This window comes from Podarcis muralis, chromosome 7 (assembly GCF_964188315.1).
Source record: "Podarcis muralis chromosome 7, rPodMur119.hap1.1, whole genome shotgun sequence".
Classification (NCBI taxonomy): domain Eukaryota; kingdom Metazoa; phylum Chordata; class Lepidosauria; order Squamata; family Lacertidae; genus Podarcis; species Podarcis muralis.
Window position 1 is genome coordinate 71,534,258 of NC_135661.1, and position 10,730 is coordinate 71,544,987.

Genomic DNA, 10,730 nt, shown 5'->3' on the forward strand with positions numbered 1-10,730 from the left:
ATGAGCCCCAGCTTCTTGCACCTGCCTCTGTCATACTGCCTCTGATACTAGACTCTGATAGATAAACCTCATGACTTGTAGCCACTGATAGGCTCATCCTCCAGGAAATCCAAAGCATTACTGCATTGCAGGGTTTTGGACTACAGTAGATGACTCTCAGGGTCCCTTCCAACTCTATGAGTCTATGAATTTCTCTATTCTTTAAAAGCTGTTCAACATAGGAACATAGGAAAATAGGAAGCTGCTCTTATACTAAGCCAGACCATTGCCACATCTAATTTAGTACCAGGCAACTCCCCATTTCTGCAGGGGTTGCGTTCTGGGTTAAAGCACACATTAGCAGAGCATGCTTAAGCCTGCCCTGCCCCATTCCGCCCCCATTCCTCCCTCTTCCAGGTCCAAAACAACCTGTGCAATTGGAATGAGTTTATACAGAATATAGTATGTTATTGATAATCATATATGTACATTGGCTCCCAGTACGTTTCTGAGCACAATTCAAAGTGTTCGTGATGACCTTTAAAGCCCTAAACGGCCTCGGTCCAGTATACCTGAAGGAGCGTCTCCACCCCCATTGTTCTGCCCGGACACTGAGGTCCAGCGCCGAGGGCCTTCTGGCGGTTCCCTCACTGAGAGAAGCCAAGTTACAGGGAACCAGGCAGAGGGCCTTCTCAGTAGTGGCGCCCGCCCTGTGGAACGCCCTCCCACCAGATGTCAAAGAGACTACCAGAGTTTTAGAAGACATCTGAAGGCAGCTCTGTTTAAGGAAGCTTTTAATGTTTGATGCATTACTGTATTTTAATATTTTGTTGGAAGCCGCCCAGAGTGGCTGGGGAAGCCCAGCCAGATGGGCGTGTATAAATAAATAAATGATGATGATGATGATGATGTTACGGCTTGGTCTCTCCCACAAATGCGAGACTCTGGCTGTTAATTATATCAGATTTATCGCTAAAACAACAAACTAAGATGGAGCTCCTCTACTCATCATCCTCCCCAGAAGATGGAGTTGCCCGGGCTGAGCTCCTCCCCCTTCCACAGAACAGAAGCCCCCACCTTCTCTCCCGGTATCTTTCACGCATCTCTGCCACTTTTGAAATCCTACGAGATTTGGCAGAGCGTATTTCCTGCATTCCAACATCTTGCCCACTATCGTAGTTCTCACACATCTGTCTGTCCCTTTGGTCAGAGCTAAGATTACAGCTGTTCTCCCCCTCCTCTCTGCTTTCTGCTGCTAACTGTTCTCTCCCTATGCCTACTCCTTCTTCTCCTGTCAGCACCTGAGCTTCACTGACAATGTATTAAGACAATAATTGTACTTTAAATGTTCTCTTTCCAAAGTTTCCCAATTCCCGGAGCATAGGGGAAAAAACACACTTTCGGTAAGTTGAAATTGGTTCACTTACAAACTCTTCAAAGGTCTGGTTCATGTGTTTTTCCATACATCAGTAAAAAAAAGTTGTGTTGGCAGTAAAACTTAGATGTTACAAAGTGATCAAAGTTCCTAAATTATTGGTGGCTGGTGATAGCCATGCAGTCTGAGCAGGAGCAAACAACTCAAACCTGTTGACAGGGAGGTTCTCAGGGTAGACTGGAGGAGAAGAAATGCTTGGTTATCTAGTTCCTCCCAAGGTGCAGGGGGACATAGCTAAGCCTGGTAGGACAGCTTACTCTATGGTATTAACCCCTTCATGCATTGCTTAGACTTAAGCATGTTAGTTATATGAAGCTGGTTATCTCATAGGGACCACAGTATGAACTGGGAACAGCTAATACAAGTGGGGAGCAGCAGTACCTTTTCCCACCCAGATTCATGGGTGCCAATCTCAAATACTGGTTCCTGTGCCTTGGCATAGTAGCAATCATACATGCTTCTCTTTCGTTCTTCATCAAAGGAGACCACTAATGCTGAACTGGTGCAACTGTGAAAAGGCCAGGATAATGAATTACCGTATTTTTCGCCCTCTAGGATGCACTGGCCCATAGGACGCACCTAGTTTTTTTTGGGGGGGGATAAAGAAAAAAAATTATTTCCCCACCCCCCAGCCGCGGCTTCAGCGCGCCCCACACTCCGGGCAGCAGGCTGCTATCCGCAGCCTAGGGAGCCCTGCGGGAACTCCCGTGGGCTCCCCAGGCTTGCTGATAGCTTCCTGAAGCCTGGAGAGCGAGAGGGGTCAGTGCGCACTTACCCCTCTCGCTCTCCAAGCTTCAGCGAAAGCCTGCATTCACTCCATAGGACGCACACAGATTTCCCCTTCATTTTTGGAGGGGGAAAAGTGCGTCCTATAGGGTGAAAAATATGGTACATCATCATCATTGTCGGACATTTCTTGTACCAGACAAGATGGATAAAGGAAGAGAAGCTGACATTTATTTACTTACTTACTTACTTACTTACTTACTTACTTACTTACTTATTATCTTTTTAGGTCACTCCTGGCGATAAACCTCTAGGCAATGCACAGTATGCAAAAACAATTAAAACACTTCAAAGTACAGCAAACTACAGAAGATCTTGATTCACAAGATCCTTGTCACCTTGGTTTTTGCAGTGTGGCAAGGTGACCTCTTCAAGGTAGCAGTTTTCAGCACAGCCACACATCACTGTATTGCAGGCATGCCAGCTCCCCGGTATCTTCTCAGAGCAGACAACAGAGATAAGATGCAAATCAGATGCGCATTACAAATGCGTCAAATCCACACTGGTGGCAGCTGCAGAAGTTCACTCCATCTAAATGTGGAGGATAGGCAGAGAATATGCATCTGGTGTGTGTGTGTGTTGAGGGAAGAGCCCTATAATCTTTGAAAAAGAGTCAGGCAGTGTATTTTAATGAGAATTAATTTACAACCTTAGCATCTCCATTCCGGAGTTTGCGATCAATTTTGCAAAGGTGTTTGAAGAAGCCCTCAGGCACTCATCTATAAGCTCAGATGGAACACCAGACCATTTCAAGGCACGATATATTGTTGTGAATGCACTTTGCAGCCCCCCAGTGATACAAATCTTGCACCCAAGACTGTGCCAACCTTTGTAGACTTGTGGGCCAAAATAAATTGGATTTTTGAGCAGATGCTGTGGGGGCACCACACCCTCAGGTTGTGCCCAAGAGTGCTACCTTGGTGCTCACCTGTTCTGCTATATTCCTTTAGTGCTAAGAACTTGCTTGAGAGCCAGTGTGGTGTAGTGGTTAAGAGCGGTGGACTCGTAATCTGGTGAACCGGGTTCGATTCCCTGCTCCTCCACATGCAGCTGCTGGGTGACCTTGGGCTAGTCACACTTCTCTGAAGTCTCTCAGCCCCACTCACCTCACAGAGTGTTTGTTGTGGGGGAGGAAGGGAAAAGGAGAGTGTTAGCCGCTTTGAGACTCCTTAGGGTAGTGATAAAGCAGGATATCAAATCCAAACTCTTCTTCTTCTTCTTGCTAGGCATTGTGCAGGAGAGTGTGACAAAGTGCCACAACACCTTCCCAGAAGGCTTGCAGTCAACAATGGGCATAACAGACAGAGAAAGTAGGAGAGAGATCACAGATCTGCAACACACGGGGGAGTGAGGTGGAAATAAAAGCTCACTGTTGTGTCACAGTCAATAGACTCTCTCCACCACCACCCTGACCTCCCCCCCCCCCCACCTTATTGCACATATTAGTTGCAACATCAAATGCAGCTGAAGACTAACGCCGCAGACCGTTAAACAGACAGCTTCAAATATCACAATGCAATAACAGATGGTAACCACCAACCCCTGCCTCTTCCAACCAAATTGTCGGATTCCAAGGAATGAGCTTCATTCTGAGCCTGGGCAAAACAGGGCTCAACCCTAGACCCTGTTTTCAGTGTTGGGGTTTAGCCTGAAAACACAGGCATAAAGGGAAAACGCCTCCAAGTGCAGAGAACTTTCCCCTTCTCACCAAACAACGACATCCCTTCCAACATTTCACAGCTAAAGATAGAAACAAGCTTTTAACACCCTCAACACCCACACCAAGGGCTACTTGCCCAAACCTCTCCAGGGCCATTTACACATCTGCTTTTGTGCTGTGATCATTTACTCTGCAACAGCAGGTCCTGTGCTATTTTAAAAGTCAATAAAGTGTGCAGTCCTTTGGTTAAATATGTGTTGAAGAGGGGAGAGGGTTGTCCATGGGTAGGCAAACTAAGGCCCAGGGGCCGGATCCTGCCCAATCGCCTTCTAAATCCAGCCCACGGATGGTCCGGGAATCAGCGTGTTTTTACATGAGTAGAACGTGTCCTTTTATTTAAAATGCATCTCTGGGTTCTTTGTGGGGCATAGGAATTTGTTCTTTCCCCCCCTTCAAAATACAGTCCAGCCCCCCCACAAGGTCTGAGGGACAGTGGACCGGCCCCCTGCTGAAAAAGTCTGCTGACCCCTGGGTTTGTCCTACGGCAAGGATAGGGAACTCTGACCATTGGCTATGCTGGCTAGAGCTGATGGGATTTGGAGTCCAAGAACATCCGGAGCACAACAGGTTATGCAAGCCCTGTCTGACAATCTGTTATCAACAGTTCAAAAGGCTGTCTTGGAATCGGACAGAATGGCAAGCTGTGTGCAAATGTGTGTAAGTGTTCACCTATGTGCATTTACATGCATAGGGAGAGAGAAGATAAAGTGAAAGGGAGGGGGGAGATTAAACTGAGAGCCGGACCCAGGAGAATGCCATCTCTAGGAACTCACACCAACAACATTTTTACCAGCCTGCTGTCACTGGAGGTAGGCTGTCCTTCCCTGGCAGCATTTAAGCAGAGACTGGATAGACATCTGTCAGTGCACTAGGTTGGAGGCTAGATTAGATGACCATCACAAAAACAGGGGCAGTAATGTCCGCAAAATAGGGACCAGCCCTAGTAAATAGGGCCAAATGGAACATACCGGTATGTAATTGCCAGCACTCAGGGTGCGAATCCCTTGGGAGATAGTGACTTATCGGAACTGTTCCTTGCAAAGTGCCATGTGCATAGATTGTGAACAATTAAAGTAATCACAAATCGTGTAAATGGTTATATATGAAGATGGGGGAGATACAGCCAAGAAGCTGGGTGACCTTGGGCCATCTCGGTCGCACCTACCTCACAGGATTGTCGTGAGGTTAAAAGTACAGTGGTACCTCGGGTTACAGACGCTTCAGGTTACAGACTCTGCTAACCCAGAAATAGTACCTCGGGTTAAGAACTTTGCTTCAGGATGAGAACAGAAATCGTGCGGCGGCAGCAGGAGGCCCCATTAGCTAAAGTAGTACCTCAGGTTAAGAACAGTTTCAGGTTAAGAACGGCCCTCCAGAATGAATTAAGTTCTTAACCAGTGGTAGAACTGTAGTGAATCTCCACAGCTGCCAACTTGAGCTCTGCGGAGGAAACGAGGGATATAAATGTGATGAAAAAGCAAATGATCAAAGTAGTCACATAGCTGGGGGTGAGAGGGTGTGGCTGCTGTGGACTCCCTGCAAGAAGAGGGATAGGGAAGCAGTGACATAATAACATAAGAAAAGCCTGCTGGATCAGGCCTGTGGCTCACCTAGTCCAGCACCCTGTTCTCACAGTGGCCAGCCCATTGCAGGACCTGAGCGAAGGTCCTCCAAATGTTGTTGGATTTCAGCTCCAATCAGCCCCAGGCAGCCAGTGCAGCCAACAGGCAGAGAACACAACATCCACTTGGTCCCAGCTTCCCCATCCCCATTTTTTTGAAATTCAGCATTGATACGTTTCAGTACCATTTTAAGGGGGGGAATAGCTAAGAGGCAATCAGTCATCACAGCAGAGAGGAAAACACATGCACACACACAAACCCTGCACAAATGTTTGTGTTTTGGGAAACCATGCTGACTGCAAGGCAGAGATATTTGAAACTTAATTAGATATTCATTGGACTTTATTAAACTCCCAAACAAGGACATGAATGCCTTTGTTCTGTTGAATGCCTGCAGTAGATCATAATCAAGCTCCATTTTCTTCCGCCCAGATCTGAAACATCCTTGAGTGAATAGAAAGCGGGGAGAGAGAATAACTTTGCAAGCAAGCCCGTTGGCCCCTAGCATGAGCACCAGCAAGTTCTTGTATATAAATAACCAGGTTCAGGAAAAGGCACTTTCCGCTTGGCTGTCAGAAGAACACAGTGTGAATCAACAGCTTTTTGAGCTGAAAATGGGCCGCCTTATCCTTTCGGTTTGAAAGCCTTGCATCTGGTGCACTTTGACAACGACTGGACTTCATTCATACCCACCTCGCTTCACCCATTTCAGATGCCAGTCTGTCCTTTACACACACACACACACACACACACACACACACACACACTGCTGAAGGGGACGCCTGGTTTCTTGCAGGGAAGCAGTGCTCAAATTATGGAAGGAAAGGTAGAGGAGCCCTTACTGAATTTCACAACTTCTGACTCCCCCAATTTCTTAAGAGCATTTCTAATCCCCTTCTCAGGACAAATAGCTCCCTGAACAGCTTACACCGATCAGTTAAAGCAGAGGTGGGAAACATCTGACCCGTGGGTCAAATTTGGCCCACCAGCCCTCTGCATTTGTCACACCAGGCTGTTCCCCCCCCCCCAACCATGCCCTCCAGCCCCATACCTGATGTCATATATGAGATGTCAGGTAGAAATGCTACTGCAGCCGGTCTCTGCAAAAAGCAGCGTTGAATTCCCCACCTATCAGCTGATGGATGGGGAGTTCAATCCTGCTTTTTTCACTATCTTTTTCGCCCCGCCTTGCAGGCCAACTTTGACAGATGGAGAAAGCCACCCACCTCTCAGTCACCTGATGGCATGTGATTTGCAGGTGGGTTAAGGTTGGTCTCTGGGGACGCAGGTGGTGCTGTGGTCTAAACCACAGAGCCTAGGGCTTGCTGATCAGAAGGTCGGGGTTCAAATCCCCGCAACGGGGTGAGCTCCCATTGCTTGGTCTCAGCTCCTGCCCACCTAGCAGTCTGAAAGCACGTCAAAGTCCAAGTAGATAAATAGGTACCACTCCGATGGGAAGGTAAACAGTGTTTCCATGCACTGCTCTGGTTCACCAGAAGCGGTTTAGTCATGCTGGCCACATGACCCGGAAGCTGTCTGCGGACAAACGGCTGCTCCCTCGGCCTATAGAGCGAGATGAGCATGCAACCCCAGAGTTGTCCGTGACTGGACCTAATGGTCAGGGGTACCTTTATCTTTACCTAAGTTTGGTCTCAGGATGGAGAGGAGATGAAGCTCTGATCGCAGAATTCTTTCCCACCCCCAGCCTCTGCTCAGGGGCTGTCAGTCTAAAAAGACAGGAAACAAAAGGAAGAAGGATTGGAGATGGAAGCCAGGGGAGGCAAACTTGGACAGCAGTTCTTAAACAGTAGTTCTAATAATGACCAATTGTTATAGAAATTGTTCAAAGATAGGTAGAGCTGTCCGAGAGAGCTGATTTTAGTCATACCATGCCTCCCTCCCTCAAAAACCTTCTGAAGACAGCAGCTACAGGGGCCATCACAAAAACAGACCCCCTTCCACTTTAATTCAAGTATTGAAGAGAAGCAATGATTCTTAGTTCAACCCAGAGATGCTTGAGGAATTTTACCTCTGCAAATTGTGGTGCTAACTGATCTGATCTGCACCTTCTTGATGAGTCTACCTAAGGGACTTTTCTAATCCACCACCTTTCATGCTTCCCAAATGTTGCGAACCTGTTCTTGCTTCAAAAAGGTATCAACGTTTGTTTAGACATTTGAGAATCTAAGCTTCACTCAGAGTGGTACAACTGGAATTAACGGACCTAACTTACTCATGTTAATTTATTTCAATGGGTCTGATGCTGTGAGGAGGACCAACATTGGACACAATCCTTGGGAAATATAACTATGGTGCAATCCTAAGTGTGACCATCCACCACTTTCAATGTTCTGCTACCTTGCACTTACCAGAATGGGAGATGGGGTGAACTTATCTCCCTACTCCCGTTTGTAATTTTCTTCCATTATTTCCATTCCCATTCTGGACTGGTTTTATAAGCTACCCTTGTAGGAAAGGCCATGAAAGTCCCTATGCTACTCCATCCTCTCCCAAGGGAAAAAAAGTATTGGCTTGTCTGATGCATGTACGCTTATCTTAGTCATTTGCAGCCTAAAAGATGGAAAATAGCTTTCTTTGAGTAGCTGGTTATAAACCCCAACACTGTGTCTGCAATTCTGTGATCACTTATGTGGGAGAAAGCTCCACTGAACTCAACAGGACTTACATCTGAGTAGAGGCACAGGGGACTGAGATGTGCAAATCAGACGCAATCTTCCCCAGAGGTTAAATACTCACACATGTTGTGCTCTCAGCAGTTCTTTAAACATTTGTTTTGGCACTAGCACTTGTCAAAGTTCATAGTCACAGATGTGTGGATCACAACAGTTGAATATAAACCAGGTATGAGGAACAAGTGGTGCCATTTATTCAGCAATAGCAACAATAGCTTACGGATGCCAGGATGTTATCGTTAGCACAGCTTCTGAACGGTCACTGATTTTTTTATTTTTCACATTTACGCTTCAATGCAATTATCACAATCTGCATATTCTGCATTTGGTTTCTTTCTGACCTTACTGCCACCCTACGGCCAGCTGATAATAACATTCCATGCATCTGATGAAGTGGACTCTGGTGCCCAGAAACTCATATTAAGAGCCCCTCCAGCCTGGTTTTCTTTTTACAGATGCATTCTGCAACATTTATCTCTATTTTATTTCATAGAATTTATATACTGCTTGATCATAAAAACCCCCTCAGTTGTTTACAAAAAGAAGCAACCTAAAAGCAATTTACAAAAATATGTCATTGACTCAAAGATAGTGAATTAGTGGTAGATGTATACTATACAGTACTGGGCTATCTATACATCATTCTGCTTTATTAGTTGTTCTGCAATGCTTCCCTGAGTGGCTGGGGAACATAGCTGTCAAATTTCAGATTTGAAAATAAGAGATCAGCAGCCTCGAAAATAAGGGACCAGCAGCCTCACCTGTCCTGGGGACAGTCTACGGGATATCTAACAATCCGGGATAGCAGCGGGAAGCAGCGGGAAATGGTGCTGGAATAAGGGAATTTCCCGCAAAAAAAGGGAAGGTTGACAGCTATGCTGGGGAAACCCAGCCAGATGGGCCGAGTATAAATAAATTATTTAATAATAATAATAATAATAATAATAATAATAATAATAATACCAATGTTATGGCATCACTGTAGTCTAGAGGGGCACTCCTGAGCTATAATGCAACAAGTGGAACAAAAAAACCAACAAACTCCAGAACATTTGCAGAAAAGTTACAGGGTTTCATCAGGAAGCCACAGGGCAAGCACTGTTTGAAAACAAAGCAGTATTCCTGCCCCCGCCCCAAATGTTGCAGCCACAAGCAGCTTTGAAAGCATGTATTACCACCCTGACGCCATCAAGAGCACAAATTTGTATGAATGAAATAAAGAAACATCTGGAGGGGGCCTAAATGTGTCTTTAAGGTATCACATGATTCTTTGCTCTTGCAGCAACAGAGTAACACAGCTACTCCTCTGGAAATAGTTTTTTAAATTTATTATATTTATGTCCCACTTTTCCTCAATGGTTGTCGTGTGTGCCTGCCCCCCACCATTTACCCTGTATTTTAGTCTTGCAAGCAGCCCTGTGAGGTAAGTTAGGCCGAGAGATAGTGACTGGCCCAAGGCCATCCTGTGAGCTTCAAAGCTGAGTGGGAATTTGAACACGGGTCTCCCAGGTCCTGGTCATTGTAACGACTAGGCTCTCAGAAAAGAGCAACGGGGGAGAGGGGAAGGAAGGAAGGAAGGAAGGAAGGAAGGAAGGAAGGAAGGAAGGAAGGGAGGGAGGGAGGGAGGGGGTGAGTACCACTTCTCAATATTATTAAGGTATGCTTAGTTTCTGGGCTTAATACAAAGTACTGGTTTTGAGCTATAAATCTGCAGCTCAGGACCCCCTGTATTTTGAGGACTGCCTCTCCCACATGAACTAATCTGGACACTACATTTGTCATCTGAGGCCCTTCTTCATGTGCCCTCTCTGTGGGAAGAATGGAAGGTGGCGCCACAAGAATGGACCTTTTTAATGACTGCCACTTCTGGAATGCTCTCCACAAGGAAGCATGCCTGGCACTATTGTTGTTTGTCTTTAGGTGCCAGAGAAAAAAGTACTTATTTACCTACGCTTTGGGTTTTTAATTGGGAGGGTAGTTAAGATAGGTCAGTGGTCTTAGTTCTGCTCATCTTTCAAGTGGGGCAGATAGGACTTGGTCCTTTTAAGTATATTTTCAGATGAGTATTTTAGCTTTCGTTTACTGTTGTTTTTATATCTGATTTTAATGTCTTTGCTAATTCTATTTTTAATGTGTCACTTTGAGACACCTGAATGCCAAAATAATGCCAACAAATAAATAGAAATATGCTGTTTCTCTAACATTGCTGGTGTTACATACTAATTTTAGCGCAGCAACGTTTAAAGCAAGCAATCAGAGATCTTTTTTTTTTAAGGCTTCAAATGTATCCCTAATTTGGTGGCAATTTTTTTAAAAAAACATGCCTATCATTTTTAATACTCATATAAAATGCAGGTGGCAGGCACCCTCTTGCCACACACTGGAGATGATAACTGCTACAGCACGCATGTGTAGCACTTAAAAGACAAATGAAGTATTGCAGAATTTTTTTAATTTGCAAATTTAATTAGCTGAGGGTGCAATCCTATGCTCAA